We start from the raw sequence: 23972 nt of genomic DNA on the forward strand, positions 1-23972 counted from the left end.
AGAAATAGTAGTTTTTTTCTGATGATTTTTTAAAATCGTCGAAATTGATCAAAAATGGCTTTAGGATCTCGGCGAACCTGCAACGATTTATAAATTGCCGAAAATGATCAAATGCAGCGATTATTATATGTATTTGCGACGATTTTGAGCGCTGGAAAATACTTGATTTCTTGTAGTGCCATCGCTTCCTTTTGAAAGTTGTTGTTCCTGCCATTTTCATGCTGCTTGCTCTCTGAGCTATCCTGCCGTACTTCTATATCCCCTTTCCCTGAGCTGCGAGGATGGGCATGGTGGAGTTCAGGTTTTGCGAGGGAGCATGCTCTAAGCTAGGTTCCATATTGGAGGAGGCGGCCCTCTTGAGATCTACCATCTGCAATGTTGCTCGAGCAGTTGGATTTGGAATGTAATAGCACTCCACAGTGGAAACAGAAAGTAGGGAGGCGTTCATATTTGAATGAAATCCAATGACGTGAACCCCCCATCGTGATAACTCTTCCCCTTGTCAGAGGCTCAGTGATATTAAGAAGCACTTTGATACGTAAAAAACTACCACAGGCCCTGTCTTTATCATCGACATCCACGAGTAGAACTCGCCCTGCACTCTCGGCTAGTTTCTCCCCTATGTTCTTGTTTAAGCCACCGAAAGGGAGATCGTGGAGCTGTACCCAGAAAGGCACGGGAGAAAAATCTGTCTTTGAGAGTTGTTCCACCTTTGCACTCTTGCACACTTATTAAGTACCTGTCAAAGGACCATGGTTGCACCATTAATATCCTGCTTTTCATAGCTAGATTACTGCATTCGATAAGGAACTTGTTCTTGCCAATATCCTTGAATGACATTCCACCCTCACTCTTCCATACTTTGGCCATCGTTGCTTTAAAAGCTCCTTTATTGATTTCTTTGTCTGTGACCACTAGAGCAGCCAAGCTAGTGTTGCTAATATGCTGTGACTGGCGAATATCCTCCTCCGAGAAGTTGAACTCTTACTGCTCCTCCTCGGTTAACTTTAGTCCCTCGCTTAGATTTGCTAGTTCCTCCTCCATTGCACGATGTAAGCAATGGAAAGATCCTCCTCCGATCAGAGATCAAAAGAGAGTCACTCTACGTTCCAAAGGAGCATAGAGAGAAAACCCCACCTATCTTAGAGAGAGAGGGGACGTTTTCTATTAGTATAACTATTAATATAATAGGCTATAGTGATATAAGATTTGAAATAATATTATATTAATTAGTAATTTATCATATAATACAAAACTATTTTATATATAATTATATATAAAAATTATATACAATATAAAAAATTATAATATATATATGAACCGGTCCGGTTCAGTTCGGTTCAGTCCAGTTTTAGAAAAGAAAAAATCAGAACCGGACCGATTTTGACTAGTTTTAAGAAAAATAAACCAGTACCAGACCAAACCAAACTCGGTACCAGACCTAACCCACCGGTTCGGTCTGGTCCGGTCCAGTTTACCAATTCACCAGTATTTTTTTACACTCCTAATCAACATGGAGGAAGGCATTCTTGACATCGAGTTGGCGAACATCCCAATGGCGAACAAGGGCAATATTGAAAATGATTCGGATGGTGCCGAGCTTGATTACAAGAGAAAATGTCTATGTAAAATTGACACCATCAATTTGATGGAAGCCCTTGACAACAAGGCGAGCGACAACAAGGCGAGCTTTCAACCGATCAAGAGTACTGTCGGTATTGATTTTGGTCTTGAAGACCCACTTGTAACTAATAATATCCATGTGAGGGGAACGAGGCACGAGTGTCCAAGTGCTGTTGTCTTGGAGAGCTTGGATCTCATCTTGTAGTGCTTTGGTCCAACCAGCATGTTTAAGGGTGGAGCGTATTGTCTTTGATTCCTTGGGAAGGTCAACAACAGTGTGATAGTGGGCATACTTCAGGTTGAGTTTGCGGATCCCAGCCTGAGAGCTGGTTACCATGTTGTGGCAAGGAGGATTCGGAATGAGTGGATCAATGGGCGGGAAGGGGGCTCGGCAAAGGGGGGAAGGTCATCATGTTGGGCACTAGGAGGCTCGACTCAGGGGTGAAGCCGGAGGAGACAGCTCCACGAGAGTCAAAGATGTTATTGGGGTGGCGTCAATCACGGGTGGCGTGGAATCAACTGGTGGAAGAGGTACCTGCACAGAAGAGACACTTGTTGGTTTAGAAAGTGTAGAGCTTGGTGAACGCCAATCCATAAATGTTGATAAACTTTGGTCAGAAGCGGGAGGGAGGTGGAGATTCCCAGGCTGTTTGTAAGGGAAGGTGGATTCATAAAAAAAAAACATGTTAGGAGATGAAGGTTCGACGAGAGGTGGGGTGGTAGCATTTATACTCTTGGTGTTTGTCACTATAGCCCAACAAAATACATGGGAGAGTTTTTGGGTTAAATTTGTTGTGCTTATTGTCCCAAGTATATGGGTAGCATTTAGACCCTAAAGACCCGAAAATATGTGTAGTCGGGATAATGACCAAGAAGAAGGGAAAATGGTGAGTTAAGATCTAATGTAGTGGAAGGAAGATAATTTATTAAGAAAACAGCAGTTGAAAACATTTCGACCCAAAAACGTTTTGGAACACCACTTTGAAAAAGTAAGGTCATACCTAATTCACGAATTGTTCGATGCCGTCATTCCACTGAGCCATTCTGCTCGGGGGTATGAGGGCATGAGTATTGATGGAGAGATCAATACCTTGTTGTTGAAGGTGAAGATTGAGTTGGGCGTTGGTGAACTCACCACCACCATCGGTTTGAAAGATTTTGATATTTTTGTTGAATTGACGTTCAACAAATTTCTCAAATAAAATAAAGACATTAAAAAATCAGATTTTTTTCATAACGGAATAAACCACATATATTTAGAAAAAGCATCAACAAGACATGCATAATATTGAAATTTTCCAATAGATAAAACTAGGGCGGATCCCCATAAATCACAATAAACTTTATCAAATACATTTAAACCAATAGTAGAAGAGGGTGAAAACAGAAGTTTGCTCATTTTTCCTAACTGACAACTCTCACAAAGAGAGTTGCTTTTATTTTTGTTGAGAACATATATAAAGCCTTGAGAACGAAGAACAAGTGTAGATGCATGGGGATGTCTCAACTGTTGATGCCACACTTCTTTAGAAACAATTCGAAATCGAGTGGAGAAGTGTGCCTCAAGTGGTAGGGATAGTACATATAAGTTACCCTTCCATCGTTCGTTCAACAATGTGCGATTAGTCGCCCTTACCCTAATAGAGAAAGCAACACCGTAAAATTCACAATTGTAAGGATGATCAGTTGTGAATTGGCGGATGGAGTATGGATGGAACTGAAATACTGGTTGAGGGCAATCTCAGAGAATATGAATGAGGGGCTTCTCCATCCCGAATGGATATTCAAGTTCTTCGTGCTTTGGATATTCCAACTAGATTTTGTATTAAACGTTCACCATGCATAGTTAGATGGTGTAAACCTGGGATAGGTTGGGTTAAACTCAGTGTGGATGGCAGTTGTCGGGGGAATCCCGAAAATTGTGGGGGTGGTGGTGTTATAAGGGATGATAGAAGAGCATTTAAGGCGGCGTTTTCGTCGATGTTTGGACATGGCACAAATAATATGGCAGAACTGAGAGCTCTCATTGCTAGGATAGAGCTATGTAAGGATCTTGGATTTTATCAAGTGGAGATTGAATGGGATTCTTGTTTAGTGGTCCATTGGCTATCAAAGGGAGTTTGTTCAGCGTGGTACCTCTGGGACTACTAGGATGAGCTAGTAGCAGTTCTAAGGGGAGTTAACTTCTCGATTTCACATGTTTTTAGGGAAGCAAATCAAGTTGCAGATTTCTTTGCTAGACAGGGTGAAACTGGTATGGTTCGAAGGTATGGAGTTCATGATGCACTTCCGTAGCAAGTGAGGGGCATGCTTAGGCTGGACGCATCTGGTCTTCCCTCTCCCATCGTTGAGGTTTTCAGTTTTAAGGAATTCTATATTGGGAATTAGCTAGCTAGGGTCATTGTTTATTGGTTTGGTTGTTAATAGGCTTGTGCGGATTTTTATTTGGTGGTTATATTGGTATTCCTCTACCTAAAGTGAGGGTTTTTTGAATAAACTTGGGACGGAGCTGCTATGTGTGTGGCTACTGGCTCTTCTTAAAAAAAAAAAAAGCAATATACACAATCTAGATAGGTTTATCTACACAAGCTGTAAATATTATGTCCACAAAAAATTCTGTACAAGTCCAATCACATGATGCTGCCAAAACATCAGTTGTCGCCTATCTAGTCACATGATGCTGCCAAGAAACGTGGGCAAGTCCAGTCAATGACATCACACACTAATAGTTAACCAACATAGTAATAATTAAAATTTTCATACCTTATCTGAAATAAGCACCTATTTCCATGGAATTACATTGCATTGATATTGTCACACACCTGAAATAGCACAAATAATATTCAATACCATGTGCATAGTAACTTTCGAAAATGAAGGTAGAAACAATTAAACAAATAAGCAAAACCTCACACCTCCTCATTGCCCGATGGCATCGGTTGTGTGCCAGTGTTAATTTGAGATTTTGGAAGGTCGCGCAATTGTGATTCATCATCAAATATTTTTCTGCAAGTTCTAAAATCACACAGAAAAAGAGACATATATTAGAAAGGAATATATACAATAAAAACCAAAAAATGAAAGGTACCTGTTTCTTCTTCCTTTTCGTTGCTCCTTTCTCCACGGCCGAAACCTTTCTTTTCGTCGGGGGTCTCCCTTTTCCCGAACACTGTGGGGGCTTAATATTTTTTTACCCTTGTCCGCGACGACATTTGCTTTGACCTTTGTTGAACCGGATTTTGATTCAAGTGTTAAACTTTCAAATTTGTTCTCAAAGTCATCTAAAGCGTGTAGGAATGCATCGACATGGCAATCACTTGGAGATACACGAGTCTCTAATTTTAAACATCTCTTCACCACAACCTCATACCTCCGTGTGTCTGCATTGGAGATACAGTGTCTATTGCATTTTTCATTGCCTGATCTTAGTCGATTATGATGGCTTTGGGCGACTGACCATTCATGGACTTTTGCCATGCTCGAAACAACCATTCAAATGTACTTACGTCCTCGCTGAAAATCAAGCCAGCTCCTAACAGGATTGACTGCCCATGATGGTTTACACAAACAAAGGGAGCAAAAGGCATACCATACCTATTTGTTAGGTACGTCGTGTCAAATGTGATAACATCCCCGAAATACTCATATGACGCTCGACTTCATGCGTCAACCCAGAACACATATCTTAATCTTCCCTCATCATCGACATCCATGACAGAAACAAAACCATCATTCATCTTCTTTATTCTCTCAAAGTATTCACCAAGTGCTTGGCCAACCCCTTTACCTAACTTTAAGTGTCTGGCTTTATTGATAAAATTGCGACAATCTTTCTCTTGAAAGTCAAGATTCTCAAACCCCCCCCACGTCTTGAATCAGTGCCTCGAAGTTCTTGTTCATTCGAATACTTGCCCTGTCATTCAAATCAAGCATCCTTTGGCTGTATTCATCCAAACACTCGTAAGATCTAAAAAATCTAGACTTCTTCGGGCAGACTGTACTATGATTGTGAGTATTCTCAATAGTTGTCAAACCCATACCCCATTTGCAAGTTTAGCATTTACCTTAGCATTACAGCTTGTTTTAGTTGTGGGTCGTGGCCTGGAGACATTACTGTGGCTAGGCACGTACTTGCCAGCACCCGCACACCCAATTGTCACATATGTCGCACTCCCATCTACGTCTTTCTTCGTTCTAAACGTGTTCACACCAAAACCCGCTTGCTTGACATATCGTTTGTAATATGTCATAAGCTCTTTCTCATTGGCAAACTCCATACCACATCTTGGTACTTCAACTCGTTCATCATCATCCAAGACTTTCTTACTCCTCTCAGCCTCCGTCTCTTTAATTACCTCGGATGAATGTTCTAAAAATGAAAAAGTATGATTTTTATATAAAACGAACAAGATGTTTTGTTAACGCACACTAATCAAAATGTCATACCGTTAGTCATTTCAAAGTCAACACTATTAGGCATAGTTGATGACTCATTTGCGTGTTAGGGGGTCTTTTCAGTCGAATGTTGCAAGTAGGCATAGTGTTAGAAACACTGAAATGGAATATTTTTAAAAATAAAATATATCAACCTCGCCTGTTTCTTGAAATCTTCTCAATTCCTCCGGATTACTCGAGGGAGGGTATGGCATACTCGGTCGAACAGGTGGCATCGAGGGATGTTGGCATTAGGCACATTGTTAGAAAGCCTAAAAAATTTTAAAAAATAAATAAAAAGGACATAGTACTTGGCTACTCTCTTGAAATCTTCTCAACTCCTCCAGATTACTCAACGGAGGGTAGGGCATAGTCGATCCAATAGTTGGCATATATGGATGCTGCAAGTTTTGACAGTGTTAGAATGCCTCAAATGCACATACGAAAAATTAAAAAAAAAAATTAAAAAGGACATGTACCTAGCTAGTCTCTTGAAATCTTCTTAACTCCTCTGGATTGCTCAAAGGAGGGTATGGCATCGCGGAATGCTGCAATTAGACCTTGTGTTAGGAAGCCTCAAATGCACATACGAAAAATTGAAAAAAAAATTAAAAAGGACATCTACCTGACCGGTCTCTTGAAATCTTCTCGACTCCTCTGGATTACTCAACGGAAGGTATGGCATAGTCGGTCCAACAAGTGGCATCGATGGATGCTGCAATTAGGCCTTGTGTTAGAAAGCATCAATTCATATACGAATTTTTTTTAAAAATACATGGGAGAGTTTTTGTGTCAAATTTGTTGTTCTTATTGTCCCAAGTATATGGGTAGCATTTAGACCCCAAAGACCCAATGAGATGTGTAGTCGGGATAATGACCATGAAGAAGGGAAAATGGTGAGTTAAGATATAATATAGTGGAAGGAAGACGATTTATTACGAAAACAGAAGTTGAAAAAAATTCAATCCAAAAACGTTTTGCAGCACCACTCTGAATAATTAAGGTCGTACCTAATTCACGAATTGCTCAATGTCGTCGTTCCACCGAGCCATTCTGTTCGGGGGTATGAGGACATGAGTATTGACGGAGGATACCTTATTGTTGAAGGAGAAGATTGAGTTGGGTATTAGTTAACTCACCACCACCATCGGTTTGAAAGATTTTGATATTTTCGTTGAATTGACATTTAACAAATTTTTCAAATAAAATAAAGACATTAAAAAATCAGATTTTTTTTTTTCCGTAAAGGAATAAACCACATATATTTAGAAAAAGCATCAACAAGACATGCATAATATTGAAATTTGCCAACAGATAAAACTAAGGCGGGTCCCCATAAATCACAATAAACTTTATCAAATACATTTAAACCAATAGTAGAAGAGGGTAAAAATAGAAGTTTGCTCATTTTATCTAACTGAAAACTCTCACAAAGAGAATTTTTTTTTTTTTTTTTTTAATGTTGATAACAAAAATAAAGCCTTGAGAGCGAAGAACACTAGTACATGCTTGGGGATGTCTCAACCATTGAAGTCACACTTCTTCAGAAATTGTTCGAAATCGAGTGGAGAAGTGCGCTTCTAGTGGTAGGGACAGTACATATAAGTTACCCTTTCGTCGACCGTTCAACAATGTGGGATTATTCGCCCTTTCCTTAATAGAGGAACCAACATCGTAAAATTCACAATTGAAAAGGATAATCAGTTGTAATTGGCTAATTGATAAAAAAAATTTTGCCAAATCAAGAACAAGTAAAATATCTTTTAATTTAGAGCATCCTGAGCTGGTTCCCTATAAAATTCCCTAAATTTTAACTAAAATATACCATTCCTTAAATTTCATCCTAAATTTTACCTATCTTTAAAATACCCCCTACATCTCATTCTCTATATTTTTCCTATTCTATTACAATAACTTTTTCCTATTCTTTCTTTATTATTTTTTTCTCTTCCATTTACATTCTTAACTACTAACTCTTTTGTCTTTTTCCTCTTGTTTTCAAAAATACATTCTATTATATTCTGTAAACACTTTATACGATTTTTATCTGGATACAATAATACTTTTAAAATTAATACAGTATTACGAATAATAATTTTTTCTTAAATATGTGCGTTTTCATCCAATGTTTAATTATTTTCAGCCTTCCACCAATGGTAACATTTGTTGTCCTTTCTCTAATGGTAACTGATTACGCCCAAAGAATAACGTCGTAGTTGTAGCATAGCTTTGGGGTGTCGATTCCTTAGGGAGACAGATTAAAGAAACACAAAAAGAATAAAAGAACTAAAGGAAAATGTTTAATTATCAAGAAGAAAGAACTAGTTTTAAATGCGATTTAGCAACTAAAACTACCAGGATAAAAATAAGGATTACTCAAATTACAAATAGCAAAGCATCAGGAATTCCTTGCTCAAATCGGGTATTTTTGTTCATTCTTGATTCATCGAATTACACAATTGGGAAATTCAACTCCAAAGTCCCCAATTGGAAAATATAGAAGTACAAACCACATTAATCCAAAGATAACTCTTTGATAAATCATTCACCACTTTTTAAACTCTGTGAATTATCATCCTTATTGACAAAACCCAATGACGACAATATACCCAGTGGGCAATATTGCAACAAAGATTTAAATGAATAAAGATAATGAATTAATCCAAACATAATGTATGGCTCTTACTTGGGAGCTGAAATTCCAGAGTGGTTCAATATGAGAACCAAACTTGGGAGCTGAAATTCCAGAGTGGTTCAATATGAGAAGTTTTGGTTTTCATGTAACACTTCAAATCCATCCAAACTTAGATAATAATAGTAAGTGGGAGGGATATGTTCATTTTACTATTTATGAAGTTGATGAGGTAGAGAATTCAAATCCAAGGATTTTCAAGGGCAGTCATCCTGATGAAGGCCAGTTTGTTGAGTTTGTTTATCATTTTGAGACTAATGAAGGTCCTCTAATAGAACCCTTAGTCCTTGGTGCCCCCGAAGATCACCCTTCTATAGGGCCATGTGGGTTTGGGGTGTGTCTACCAGCCAAGTGGTTTTTGGAGCAGTCAAATAATTTGGATGGATGGTGGTACATTGGAGCATCAGTTAAAACAAGTAGCTCGAACGTGAAGGTGAAGGAGTGCGGGGCGCGCCTTCTATGTCAACATCCTTATCCTGAAGTATATAATGCCTTTAATCCTTATGGTTTAAAATTAGAAATTAGGCATCATCTTTGTTGTTGTTTGGAAATGGGTAGTCAATATTGTTATACCTATTCTTTTCTAAGGCATAGTAGGAATTAAAATATGTGAGGTACGGTGGGTCAGTACTCCAGGCCAAGTTGTTTAAATGGATGCTATTCATGTATATATTGAAGCTTCATCAATTATTAATGCTAGCGATTGGACAAGACGTTAATTTGAGAATGCAGAAGTGTGAGATTTGCAGTGCTCTATACCAACTGTACATTAATTATGAGATACAACTCTTCAATGTTCAGGCTGTACAAAGAGATCAACTAAGCAATTCCAGATTTAATTCCGATAAAATTTCCCTTGGATTAACATCGACTGACCTTAGCAGTGTTCCTTTACATTTTTCTACAAATTTCTAATATTACAAACGGGGGCTGCTACTTTCAAAAAGGGATCCCATAGAGGGATCCCACACACTAATGTGGCACATTGTGAGTCTGCCACGTCTCCCCCCTCCCTTTTTTTTTTCCTTTCTTTTTTCTAAAGCTGTAGGCCCTGAGGTGGTCCCCGACCACCATGGCGGGCACTGGGAGGGCGGAGACAGAGAGGGAAAGGGGGAGGAGGGGAGACGCACGAGAGATGGGAGAAAAAAGAAAGAAAAAAAAGGAGGGGGGAGACATGGCACACTCATAGTGTGCCACATTAGTGTGTGGGATCCCTTTGTATGATCCCTTTGTGTCTATAGTGTTTTCCATTACGATATCAACCTCCCTCCTATATATATATGTGTGTGTGTGTAAAAGAGTTTATAATATGTGTAGTATTTCTAATATTACGTACAGAAGCAAAGTTTTAAAATTTTATAAAAATCTACCATATATCATTTACAATTCATTAGGGTTTTTTTTTTTTTTTTCCAACCCTCTCTGATCTCAATCTTTAATCTTTAAAAATGGTTTTTATGCTCTCCAATCATAGAGTACCATCAGCATTGATTTTGTGAATAGTAGTAAGATGATCAAGAGTACCGTCGGCATTGATTTTGGTCTTGAAGACCCCCTTGCAACCAATAACATCCATGTGAGGGGAACAAGGCACGAGTGTCCAAGTGGTGTTGCCTTGGAGGGCTTGGATCTCATCTTGCAGTGCTTTGGTCCAACCAACATGGTTAAGGGTGGAGCGTATTGTCTTTGGTTCCTTGGGAAGGTCAACAACAGTGTGATAGTGGGCATACTTCAGGTTGGGTTTGCGGATCCAGACGTGAGAGCGGGTTACTATGTTGTGGCAAAGAGGACCCGAAATGAGTGGATCAATGGGCGGGAAGGGGGGTCGGCAAAGGGGGGAAGCGGGAGGGAGGTGGAGATTCCTAAGCTGTTTGTAAGGGAAGGTGGATTCATAAAAAAACATGTCAGGAGATGAAGGTTTGGCGAGAGGTGGGGTGATAACATTTATACTTTTGGTGTTTGTCACTATGGCCCATAAAAATACATGGGAGATTTTTTGAGTCAAATTTGTTGTGCTTATTGTACCAAGTATATGGGTAGCATTTAGACCCCAAAGACCCGAAGAGATGTGTAGTCAAGATAATGACCATGGAGAAGGGAAAATGGTGAGTTAAGACCTAATGTAGTGGAAGGAAGACGATTTATTAAGAAAATAGTAGTTGAAAAAACTTCGACCCAAAAACGTTTTAGAACACCACTTTGAAAAAGTAAGGTCATACCTAATTCACGAATTGTTCGATGTCGTCGTTCCACCGAGTCATTCTATTCGGGGGTATGAGGGCATGAGTACTGATGGAGAATACCTTGTTGTTGAAGGTGAAGATTGAGTTGGGCATTGGTGAGCTCACGTGTGTTCTTGGTAATTTAGATTCCTCCACACCCATTCCATCAATCATTTATCCTTAATTAAGGACCCAGATTATGGTTTGGCACAATGGTAGGTTCAAGCTAGCTCTTTAAATATTACCAGATAGCACAACAAAATCAACGACATTAAGTCCTTGTCGCTTGAACTTGGTGATGATAGTCTGGAATGTGTTGTTTGGAGCATGGATGTTGTTGTTTGAGCCACTCAAGCTTGCACCTCTGGAGTCCCTTCTTCCTAATGGAACCTCCCAGCTGGGTCTACCACTCGGTATATTCAAAACATGGTCAAGTTCTGATTACACACACACACACACACACACACAAATGTTGGCTAGCCAAAAGTTGTTTTTAGGTAAGAGTATATTTTCCTCCGACAAATTATAAAGTTTCTACATTTTGTACCTCAAGCTAACAAAATTCACACATTGCACGTTCAAACTATAAAAAATTGACATTTTATGCCATAAGAATTATGGCTCTTGAGGTGAAATAAAAAAAGGTCATGTGGCACAATCTTAACTATCAAAAATCTCAATGGACTGAGCAAAATGCTCATTTTCTTTTATATAGTTTAGGGATGCAAAATATATTTTGGCTTATTTCTGTCATGCAGAAAAATTATGACAAGACTATAAAAGTCTGTCACTTTACTAGAACAGTGGAGTCTCTAGCAGCTAGAGCCACAATATCAGTACAAGATACTGTATGTGGGCACTCTTTCTCAAAAGAAGATTTTATCTTGTCCAGAACTTCAAACCCTCGAGCAGGGTTCCCGTTTGGGTTCGACCTCTTCTCACTGACTATTCTTCTGCTACTGTTCAACAATAGGGATGCGTCGCAACTGTTTGATGCAGATGAGGACGTCGAGCCTGAGGCTTTGGCTTCGTGTATTGGGATTTGTCTCCCACTTTTTGGCTATGTATTTGGATTGTATTATATTTATATTGGATAACTGTATAACTTTTGAAGGCATTTTATTTTGGAAATCTGTATTTAAATTTCTGGTACCTAGTTGGCTAATTTTTAATTAACCGCTGCGATTTTTGTTGTGCACTTTTTGCATGTTGCCCACACTTGAGCACTTACCGTTGGAATGCGTGACCCGTGTTGTCATCATCCTGACGTCACGATTCCCACATTTTTGTATGTGGAAGTCGGGGCGTCACAGCAGCCCTGCAAAATACGAAGACTTTTTTGGATATAAGTTGACATGCATGCATTGATAATGCAGTGTAGTCTTTATAACCTGTTAAATGAGATGAGTTTTGGGAAGTTGGAAGACCTGGACAAAACAGTCATGGAAATGGAGCCTAAGCAATGAAGCAGCCATGCGAGCTTCTTTGGCCACAGCCTTGGCCACTATGGACTTCACAATCTGTTGAGCGAGTGATCATAAAACTGTGGATCGAGGTAACCCGGCCCTCATGGGTCTTGCCAGAGAAGTAGCAAAGGGGAGCAAAGGCAAAAAGAGAAAGAATTAAGAAAGGGTTCGTAAACTGAGACATTATTATTATTGTCTCTCTCTTTTTGTCCCAATACTTTTAAGGTCAAGACCCCTCTCAGTATAAAACACTCGCAGAGAAATGTTCCGGACCTGTTATGATGAAAGCTGATGAATAGCATAAGGGGGGATTTATAGGGGAAACTTTTTGTAGACATCAGAATACCTTACTACTATTTATTATTTTATTATTAATTTTCACTTACTTTTTATTACTATTCAATATTCTATCATAATTTTTTCATTACTATTCACGGAATACCTAAGAATACCTCACAACCCAAATTTTATTTTGACTTTGCAAGTAACTTAAATTTTATTTAATAAAGATGTATGAAAGATGTGCAATAACTTACCCCATTTGTTTTCTAGAAGATGGAGTTGCTTAACTCCCCTAGTTCTTCTACACAACCACCTCCTATTCCGCAACCTCCGCACAACGACTGACGTGTCATTTATTTAGTTTTTTAATTGAAACTTGCGTTTTGAATTTGGGATACAAAATCTCCCACCCCACGTTCTCCCCCCTGCGTTCTCTCTCCCCCTCCCCCTCCTAGCTTGTTGTCATTCTCCACGGTTTTGCCCCTCCGCCCGATTGGTTGTGCTTCCGACATCATCACCGGCCGTCTTCTACTTCCACCAGCCGAAAGGTACTATTTTCTCTTTCTATTTTATCTTTTACTTTCTCTCTCATTTTTTTGATTTCTAGGGTTCCAGTTGATTGAGAATCGAGAATCTTTGCCACTTTTTTAAATCTGTTGTGTTGTTGGTGGTAGTGCTCCTTTTATTTTTCTTTTGCTTTATCTGTTGACTTGTTGGGTTTGTTTAAAAGTCGATCAAGTCTAAGATCTGTCATATTTTGAGGGAGTGGGTTTGTTTTACATATATTTTTCTTCTTTATCTTTTCTATTGCTGTTTTTTTTTTATTGTAGATCATCATTTGATGCTTTCCCAAGCAAATGGGAATGGAAAACACTTTTTCAGCTCATTTATAGTATACTCTGCAATAGATTTGTTGAAAAATTGGTAGCTTCTTCCACAGACATGTAAAACCCATGTCCTATGAGTTTTATCTTTTATTTTGGTTTTGCAAACATCAAAATAGTAACAAGAATTTTGATCCAACGGTGTTTCTAGTAACTAAATTCAAGATGTATCAAAAACTTTAGAATGTGGGTGACTTTTGAATTGTAAAATCTGCATGAAAATTCTTTGGACTGTTTGATGGGCAATAGGAAAATTTTGGACAAGTTCAGATGGGAGGGATCCATGCCATGGAAAAAAACAGTGTTTTTAATAACTAAGTTCAGATGTAATGAATCTAGATCATCATGATGAAAAGTTATCAAAACAGGATGGGACCTACTTTGGAAACAAAACTAATCATCTTTGAATATTTATCTTTGGACTGTTTGAGAAGAGTGTAGTTGAAGTGAAGTTTTCAACTCCAAAGGAGCTGAATGATATACTAGTTAATTTCCAAATCATCAGTTGGACTAGTTGCTGATTTTTTTTCATTCATTTTTTATACATTGTGATTGAGATCTAATTTTGAGCCTTTTGTTGAATGTGACATTAATTGTGTACTGATGCACGTATGAGTTGGTTTGTTGCTGATATTAATTGTTGTTCTCAAAGAAATGGTTAGTTAGTTTTATATATTGAATGGTTCAAGTATTAAAGCAACGTGCATTTACATAGCTGTTAGTTAGTCTGACTTATGTTCAGTTAGCATTTTATTTTTAATTTGTTTGTACATTTATAAATACCAACATTTTATTTGATTTCCCAAGCTGTTAGTTAGTGTTATGTTTAGTTATTTGAAGTTTGAATTGTTGGTGCAGGTATAAACCACATAATGAGCGTGCATTATGTGTATGTGTTTGTCAAATCAGATATGGGCATGCAGAGGATTGATGCTTTTAGCATACAGAAAGGAAGATTGGGCGCGCATTATGTGTATATGCGTTTGTGAAATCAGCTAACTTGTTGTTCCTGTGACTTGTGTGTGTGTGTGTGTGTGTGTGTTTTTTTTTTTTTAATGTAATTTCAGCATTGGGTTTGTAAAGGGGATAAATGAGAATGGATGTGTAATATTTTCTTCAAGTGTAATACATTCAAGAAGTGTAATATGATATGTAAAGGGGTTAATATTTTCTTGAAGTGTAAAGGGGATAAACCAAATATTGTCACACAAGGTTTATTTTCTTGAAGTGTAATATTTTCTTGAAGTGTAAAGGGGTAAACCAGATATGTAATATGATTGTAAATATGGCTTAGTTGATCATTTATGCAAGTTGATCAATCTTACAGGTTATGGTTATGAAGGAGCCATGAAGGGGGTTAATTTTTTTTCCACTAAGATTACAGGTTATGCTTTTTTTAGTTGTGGAATTTATGCTTTCTCATATAGGAGCCCTACAACTTAATGGATGCTGCTGAGGTGCTTATAGATATTTCAAAGGACATGGTTGGTCAAGTCCAGCTTGTTCAATTTAATCGGAATGGTTCAATTCAATGAGAAATTGAAATGAAGACTAAGCTTCAAGATTGCATTGAACAGCTTAAAGAAAGATATATCTTGCGATTTGGGATATGGAAACTCTGATTGAGGATCTAAAATCCAAGGTTGCAAAAGCCAAAATATCCATAAGCACCTCAACTTTATGGCATTCCTGCACTTTAAGCCATTTTCAATTACGAGTTATTCGCAAACACAACTAAAAGACTTCCTACATGCAAACCTTAGCATGCTCATGTGTGCAAGAGCATATACAACTTAGAAGAAAATAGATTAGATTAGATTAGATTACTCAAAATGTTTCATGCAAACCTTACAATGTTTCATGCTCCTCTCAAAAACAAGAGCTACTTAGTCAAAATAGATTAGATTACATTTGAAACTATCCCCATACATTCTATAGCCCGATCCAACGAAAAACTATTACAAGATATATGATCCAGAACAAACATAACAGTATACGTGCACCCCTATTCTCTGCGCTCCACCTTTGAAGTTTGTCTTCTTGCTTGTGAAGCTCATTCTCTCTCTTTATTAGTTTATCTTTGATTTTTTTTAACTTCATACTCACTCAGCAATAAATTTCCTTCCAGGATTTTTGTGGACAACTTTTGTCCTATGCATATCATCCCCCTGAAACAACAACAAATGTGAAGAACTGCCAACAAACTGCCAACAACAATTTTTCTGGGTTTTATAAGTAGGGTATGAATAATTGCTTATATACCGATTTGTTAGATGTTAAGAAAAAATTGATTCTATTTATTCACAAAACCATAAAGGGACAAAGAGATGGACCTCAAAAAGTTCAATAGCCAGTCAAAAGAACTCCTCTAAAACTTTATTTATAGTCTCATAAATAAAGAAAAAAATAAAAAAAAATGAGGGTCCTATAAATGAAAATAAATAAATCAATCAATTTCTGGTCAAAAGCACTTCTCTTTTAGGATTAGGCAGATTCAATGCATTCTTTCATCTTCTATGTATGAAGTTCAAATCGCTACCTTTCACTTTTTCTTGTAATATGCTTCACTTCAATTCAGGGCAAGGTCTTTCAAGCCAGCTTATTCCCCCAAAAGCAAGAGCTAATGAAAGGGATGACTATTCTTCTTCAAATGCAAAGAGCTTTTATTCTATTATAGGAAAAACCCAAAGATCTCAAACACACAAAGGCCAAATATTTCTACTAAGTTCGAAGATCTTTTAGCTCTACTTAAAGGCCAGCATCGCAAACGTAGATGATAATTCAACAAAAACATAAAGATAAGAAAAAATTGCAGAAAGCAGTTAAAAGAGATTTATCACCTTGACAGGACTGTCGTGGCTTGGTCTAAAACTTGTAACCCAAATGAAATGGCGAAATGGGTGTGATTGAGTGAGTATTAGCTTGAACGAAAGAAGGATTTTTGAGGGTTCGAGGCACAGATTGGGACTCAGGGGCTTGGGAGAGTGACGATGAGAAAGATGGGGACTGAAGGGGGTGAGGGACATGGGGTCTTCGTTGAGGACGAAAAATAGCTTTTTCTAGGGTTTCAGGGGTGAGGGGCCTCAGGGTGATGGGCGAGGGAAGAGTACGATAAGGGGTTGAGGGAGAAGAGATGGTGTGATACCCCATATGATATGGATAAGGGTAGGTGGTGTATGAGATCTCACATTGCTTGGGAATGAGAAGTTCTTGCTCTTTATAAGGTTCTAATGGGGCTCCAATTGTATCATTGACTAGTCCTTTTAGAGTATAGGCCATGTGGTTTGGGCCTTCCTTTGGGGCGTTACAAATGGTATTAGAGCCAACTCTAACGCCCTGTTCTCGGAGGTCCGGAGAGTTAACTCTTGTAACCTAAATCCAATAACATATTTAAATACTCCAATATTCCAAAAAAGTACAAATCCATTTATTTAAACAAAAAATATATGTTCCTCTACCAGGACACCAAATAAATACCTCAATGAGATAATTAAAAACTCCATAAATATTTAGAAATATCTAAGACTCCAAATATCAAATAACATAAAATCGTAAACCTATTAAATAAGACTCTCTAATAAACTTGTATCCTTTGGCACTTATTCCACTACGATCATCACACCTTGCCAAAACTTTCTACTCTTGTTCTCTAGCTGAACCATCAAAATTTATCTGAAAAATATTATGAGATAAGGGGTGAGTTATCAACAACTCAGTAAGCAGAGGACATATACTAGGGTGTAAACATGAGCATTTACAGAGATCAGAATGCAAAACAAAACATTTTCATTTTCATAATGCGGAAGCAGAACATGTTATCAAAATATCAGAGCGAAGACTTAGAAATAATTTCAAAAAAAATATCCTTTGGCATAGCATAAATGATCATCATCATCATCAGAACATCATATCAGAACAGAAGCCATGTATAACCCCCGTGGTAGGGTTGTGCATCTGCGGATAGCCAAGCAGAACATAAATTACTCTGTCACCAAGGTGTGCACTCAAAATAGAGACCACTACTATAACCCGTGGCAGGGCCGTATCCACTATTATAACCAGTGGTTGGGCCGTATCCACTATTATTACCCGTGGTTGGGCCGTATCAACTATTATAACCCGTGGTTGGGCCGTATCCACTATTATTACCTGTGGTTGGGCCGTATCCACTATTATTACCCGTGGTTGGGCCGTATGCCACTATTATCACCCGTGGCAAGGCCGTAACTGAACAGAATGGAAATAGAATCAAATTCAGAATTAGAGAGTCATGCCAAAGGTTTTCAGAAATCACATCTTATCCAAACAGAGTACTCAACAAAATCATATCATCTTCGTAATCAAAGCAGATCCAAAGCTTGTTTACATAATTATGCACAAATTTTCAAATTCACTCTTTTTGCATAGGTCAAAAATAGAATGTCAAAAGTAAGCTCATGTCTACACCAGTCATGACAAAAATGCTTTCTCTTTCATCAGAGTTCAATGAGTAATGACGAACAAATAACTGAAGTTATTTTCACATTTCTTTATAAAACACATAATGCACATTTTCAAAAATGAACATCAGTTCATTTTTATTTTAGGCAAAGTCTAACATAGGAACCCCGCTTACGAGGACTTCTTAGCTTTTCGAAAATTTCCTCAAAATGCCGAACAATTAACAATCGTCACCTATAAGATAATCACGTAATTCTTGAAAATTTTCAATTAATCACACATTTCGATATTTAAGTCTAAGCTTTTAAAATAACCTATTTAATTCCTCAAAACCTAAAATTTCATAACCTCAAATTATAAATCTTCACTTTCTAATTTCATCAGTATCCACTTAAACGAATCCATACCGAAGAGAGTAATCGAATAAATATTATGATAAAAGAATACTGGTTTTTTCTAAAATACTAAAGTACCCATAACGTATTATAGATTAATAGAATACTATGGCTACTTAAAAATCCCATAAAATAAGGCCAACTTAAAAAAATGAGTTCAATTGAAAACTAAATAGTTCAAATTAACAATATTATCATTTTTTTTTCTTTATGTATAATAAAATCCAAGCCCAATCATTAAAACATAAACCCATTAAAACTAAAACCACGAAACCACATATCAGAAAACTACATCATACTAAGGGGCAAAACTATAATTATCAATCAAAATATTTCCTAAACCTATGGAAGTTTACGGGAACAATTAAAATCATATTAGAAACAAGGCAACGTCTCGCGGTTCGACAGTAACGGAGAACCTATCGAGAGAAGTTTCGAGCGGTGGGAAGCGGCTGGGCATGGGCCTCACCAATCGGCACGGGGTGACAAGGGTCTCACAGCCAGTGATTGCTGCTAGTTTTACGGTGGTTTCCAGTGCGACAGATGGTGGTTTGCACTGGCTTGCGGTGGAATAACATTGAGGGAGAGAGAGTTGTACGCATCATGCGGCTTGCATGGGGCTTCGGACGGTGGCTCTGGACATCACTGGGCGGTGGAGGCTTGCTTTTTGGCGTCGTCTGATGCTGCTGACGGTGGCGTCGTTGCTCAACTGAGGCAAGGCATGGTTCTCACTTTGAGCGACAATGCTCTGTTTCCATGGTTCCAAAACAGAGCAGCTCCGATTTTTGCTTTCGACGGACGATGGTGGATGGTGGTGTTTATGTGTTGAACGGCTGAGTAGTATGGGTCAACGGGTGGGTCTGGCGGCTTGTGGTGTCGTTGCCGTGTGAGTGGAGCTGGTTCCCGTTTGATGACACGGAGAGGCTGTGAACGAGAGGTTACAGTGGGTGATGGAGGCTGAGGCGTGAAAAAGAAGAAGCGGCAACTCCCAGTTTTCATTGAGGATAAAGAACGTGCAATTATATAGATGAATGGGTGACCAAAAAAATAAATATAAAACCCTAGAGAGCCGAGAGACGTGTGCGCGGATGTGCTGTGTGTGTGCATGGAGTGGATGAGAGGAAAACTTACGGGAATAAAAAGAAATATAGACGGAAAGAATAAAACGTGCGGAAAGAAAAAAAAAATAACGTGTAAGAAAATAAAATAAAATAAAATGAACTAAAAATAAACAAATAAAAAAAAATTGAGCATGATTGGGTCCGGGTGTTACAGATGGGCACTAGCGTCGGAGAAGAGATGGGTTGAGGGAGAAGACTTCAGCGCTGGGGGTGAGAAATGAAGAAGGTTGGGTTGAGGGAGAAGATATGGGTGCTAGGCGAGGGAGAAGAGATGGGTTGCAGGAGAAAGCTTTGGTGCTGGCGATGGAGAAGAGATGGGTTGAGGGAGAAGACTTTGGCTCTGGGGATGAGAAACGAAGAAGGCTAGAGTCTGAGGAGAACAGGATGGCTGGGGATGGCTTGGGGGAGTGATGGGTGAGAGGGAAAAACTGTGACGTGGGGTAGCAGACTGGGTTCAGGTGTGTGGTGTGCGATAACCGACCAGTAGCTGAGTAGAATTTTTCCTCTATATATAGTAAACAGAGTAGTAAAAATTGATGAAAATACAATAATATTAAATTAGCATTTGTCTAGAAATTATTTGTCTTGTTCTTGTTGTCTTCGAAAAATCATTTCACATGTTACAAAAGGCTTGCAGTCTTAAGTATAGCATTGTCACATCCCATCTTTCATGCTTATACATGCTCTCTCTCTCTCTCTCTCTCTCTATATATATATATATACCTAAATATATATATACCTAAAAAAGGTTCCGTCTATGGAAGCCTTCATGACCATTCGTCTAGCAGAGATTCTGACGTCATATTTATATAGATATCCAACAATCACTATGCGTTCATCACCAAATGAAAGGCTTTATTAGTAACTTGTTCAAATTATCAATTAATCATAACCAATTAATATTGATGATTGATTACTGAAACGCCCCGGTCCCGCACGGGTCGGAGAGTTACTTCCTAACACCTAAACTCACCTTTTAACAATATAAAAAAATAAACTCCAAATTCCCAATACCATATAGAAAAATCGATTCAATCTAATTTCCTCAATATAACCAATTTTTCAAAATGCCAAGTCATCAAAACACAATAAAATTTCTTAATAAAAATCGACAATACTCGTAAAACTTCTTATGCTTAAACCACTATACTTAAATCATCTCACCCAATGCCTTATAATCTTGATCCTCAGCTGAACCAACAAAATATTGGAAAAATATTGTAGAGATAAAGGGTGAGCTATCAACAACTCAGCAAGCAGAGAGCATATACTAGTATGTAAACATGAGCATTTATAAAGTTCGGTATGCAGAACAAAACATTTACTTTCAGAATGCAGAAACAACATATTTACTTTCGGAATGCATAAACAAACTTGGTACAAAACATGAGAGCGAAATTTTCAGAAAAACAAACTTGTTCCCGAAAAGAAAATCCTTTGGCATATCCAAACTGAAACATTAAATTCATATCATCTCATAGCATCACATTGGGACAAATACCATGTTTAACTCCCGTGGTAGGGTTATAAACCACCATTATACCCGTGGCTGGGCCGTATACCATGTTTCACCCCCGTGGTAGGGTTATAAACCACCATTATACCCGTGGCTAGGCCGTATTCCATGTTTCACCCCTGTGGTAGGGTTATAAACCACCATTCCTCTCATTCCTCTTCAGACATTCACTCTTCCTTCCCTCATAATTTGGTTTTACCTCCTCCACCACCAGATAGCTATTTTCCACCTCCTCTTAATGAGCTGCAATCTACCAATTCTACTCTCCAATCTCAAACTCCTCTTGAAACACCACTGCCCACTACCTCTTTTGATCCACCTCTTCCTTCACCTCATCTTGATGAGCTTCATGCCACCTCCACTCCTGACCCACCTCCTCGAAGGTCTACCAGAGATAGACATCAACCTGCCTATCTACAACAATACCATTGTCAGATAGCAGAATCCCTGCCTCTCACTGAATCCTCTTCATCCTCCACCTTTCATCCACTCAATCAGCACCTCACCTACAAACACCTCTCCTTATCTCACCAATCCTTTTCTGTTTCCCTCTCCTTATTTTCTGAACCTCAATCCTATAGTGAAGCTGTGAAATTTAAACATTGGCAAGATGCAATGCAAACTGAACTCAGTGCCTTAGAGGAAAATAATACTTGGACGATTACCACCCTCCCTCCCAACAAAACTGCCATTGGTTGTAAATATGTCTACAAAGTGAAGCTTAAATCTGATGGTTCTTTTGAAAGACACAAAGCTAGACTTGTGGCCAAGGGATACACTCAAAGAGAAGGTTTTGATTTCCAAGAAACATTCAGTCCAGTGGCCAAACTCACCACAGTTCGAGTCTTCCTTGCCTTAGCATCTATTCAAAACTGGTTTTTATCTCAAATGGATGTTCACAATGCCTTCTTACATGGGGATCTAAATGAGGAAATTTATATGGACATACCACCAGGTTATAACATTCACAGAGAGCAGATTGAGGGGGAGAAATTAGTATGCAAACTGAATAAGTCCCTCTATGGACTCAAACAAGCATCAAGGCAATGGTTCTCAAAGTTTTCCAACTCACTTACTTCTATTGGATTTCAGCAATCTAAGTCTGACTATTCTTTATTCACTAAAGTTAGTCAAAAAGGGTTCACAGCACTCCTAGTATATGTGGATGATATCATAGTGGGAGGTGATTCTCAAGATGAGATTGATTCACTCAAAACTTACCGTCACAGCAAGTTCAAACTCAAAGACCTTGGACCCTTAAAATATTTCCTAGGCATAGAGGTTGCAAAGTCATCTTCTGGAATCAATATATGTCAAAGGAAATACACTCTCGAAATATTGGAAGATGCAGGTTTACTTGGCACTAAAACTGTCTCCACACCTATTGAGTTGAACCACAAGTTGAGCCACACCACAAATGAGATTCTGCAAGACCCCACAGCCTACAGAAGGCTCATTTATTTAACAATTACCAGGCCAGACATCACTTATGCTGTAAATGTTCTTAGCCAATTTATGGACAAACCTTCACAAACTCATATGCACTCAGCCTATAGAGTTCTAAGATATCTCAAAGAGTCCATTGGTCAAGGCATCTTCTTGTCATCAAGATCACATCTACATTTAAAAGCATATAGTGACTCTGATTGGGCTGCTTGCCCCGAAACTAGAAGGTCTGTCATAGGTTTCTGTGTGTTCATTGGAGACTCATTGGTAAGTTGGAAATCAAAGAAACAAGTGACTGTCTCCAAGTCTTCAGCTGAGGCAGAATACAGGGCATTGGCTACAACAAGTTGTGAAATTGTATGGCTTCTTGGTCTCTTAAAAGAATTCAACATCAACCATGAACAATCTGCTCTCTTGTTCTGTGATAACCAAGTAGCCATTCACATCACAAAGAGTCCTATCTTCCATGAAAGGACTAAACACATAGAGCTGGATTGTCATTTTGTTCGAGAAAAGGTCCTAGCTGGAATAATCACTCCTGTCCATGTTGCCTCAAAGTTCCAATTGGCAGACATTTTCACTAAGGCTTTATCATCTTCTGTTTTTCAATTCTTATTATCCAAGATGGGAATCCTAAATATCTATGCCCATCTTGAGGGGGAGTCTCACGAAGTAAAACATAAAAAGAAGGATGAATGCAAGCAAGGAAGACATGAAGACACTGAGCAACAAAGCTGCAGTACATGAGGAAATATATGCAGCAACAAAAGTTGAGATAAAGTACACTGCAGAAAAAAAGAAGTGAAAAGCAACAGCAAAAGGAAGAAGAAAAGCAACAAGAAAAAGGAGAAAAGTGTGGTCACAGAAAAGCAGGGGATTATCTGTGAAATACATGACTGCACACACAAAACAAAGTCAGGAAATCAACTTGTAAAGCACTGTCGAAACCATGCTGTCCATAAAGCTGCTATAGATTACTTGTAACTAAGTAGAAAGTTTAAAATTATTTTCTCTCTGCCTTTGTAATGTATAAATAGTAGTAAGTGTTGTATCATTTTATTCAGATCAATGAGAATGAGATTTCTCTTCATGCTTGTGCATTTCAAATTTCTGTGCATGTTTTAACACTGGACACTTTGAACTACGTTCTGTTGGTGGAGCCCTAGTACAACTCCCGTACCCCCCACTCACCTTGTTTTGTTTGTTTTCCAAGCAATGTTACTCATCACCCTCCATTTACATTCGTTGATATGACACATTTTGAATCATATGTTTAAGAGTAGCATTACAGCCACCGAAAAATTGTCCCGAAAGATGTCCCGAATAATGCATTTCATTTTTTCATTTTTTTTTCTTTCATGTATTTTTTTAATCATCGTAAACACTTAAAAAAATAAAAAAATTCACAACATCATTAAAAAACACTTCCTTAATCATTATATAAAAAAATA

At 38.3% G+C, this 23972-nt stretch overlaps 1 pseudogene; it reads right to left on the reverse strand.

Annotated features, from left to right (window-relative positions):
- Nucleotides 1–5651: 5651 nt before the first annotated feature.
- On the reverse strand, nt 5652–12621 carry LOC118349886 (annotated as a pseudogene).
- Between the last annotated feature and the right edge of the window lie 11351 nt (nt 12622–23972).

This window comes from Juglans regia, chromosome 11, assembly GCF_001411555.2.
Source record: "Juglans regia cultivar Chandler chromosome 11, Walnut 2.0, whole genome shotgun sequence".
Classification (NCBI taxonomy): Eukaryota; Viridiplantae; Streptophyta; class Magnoliopsida; order Fagales; family Juglandaceae; genus Juglans; species Juglans regia.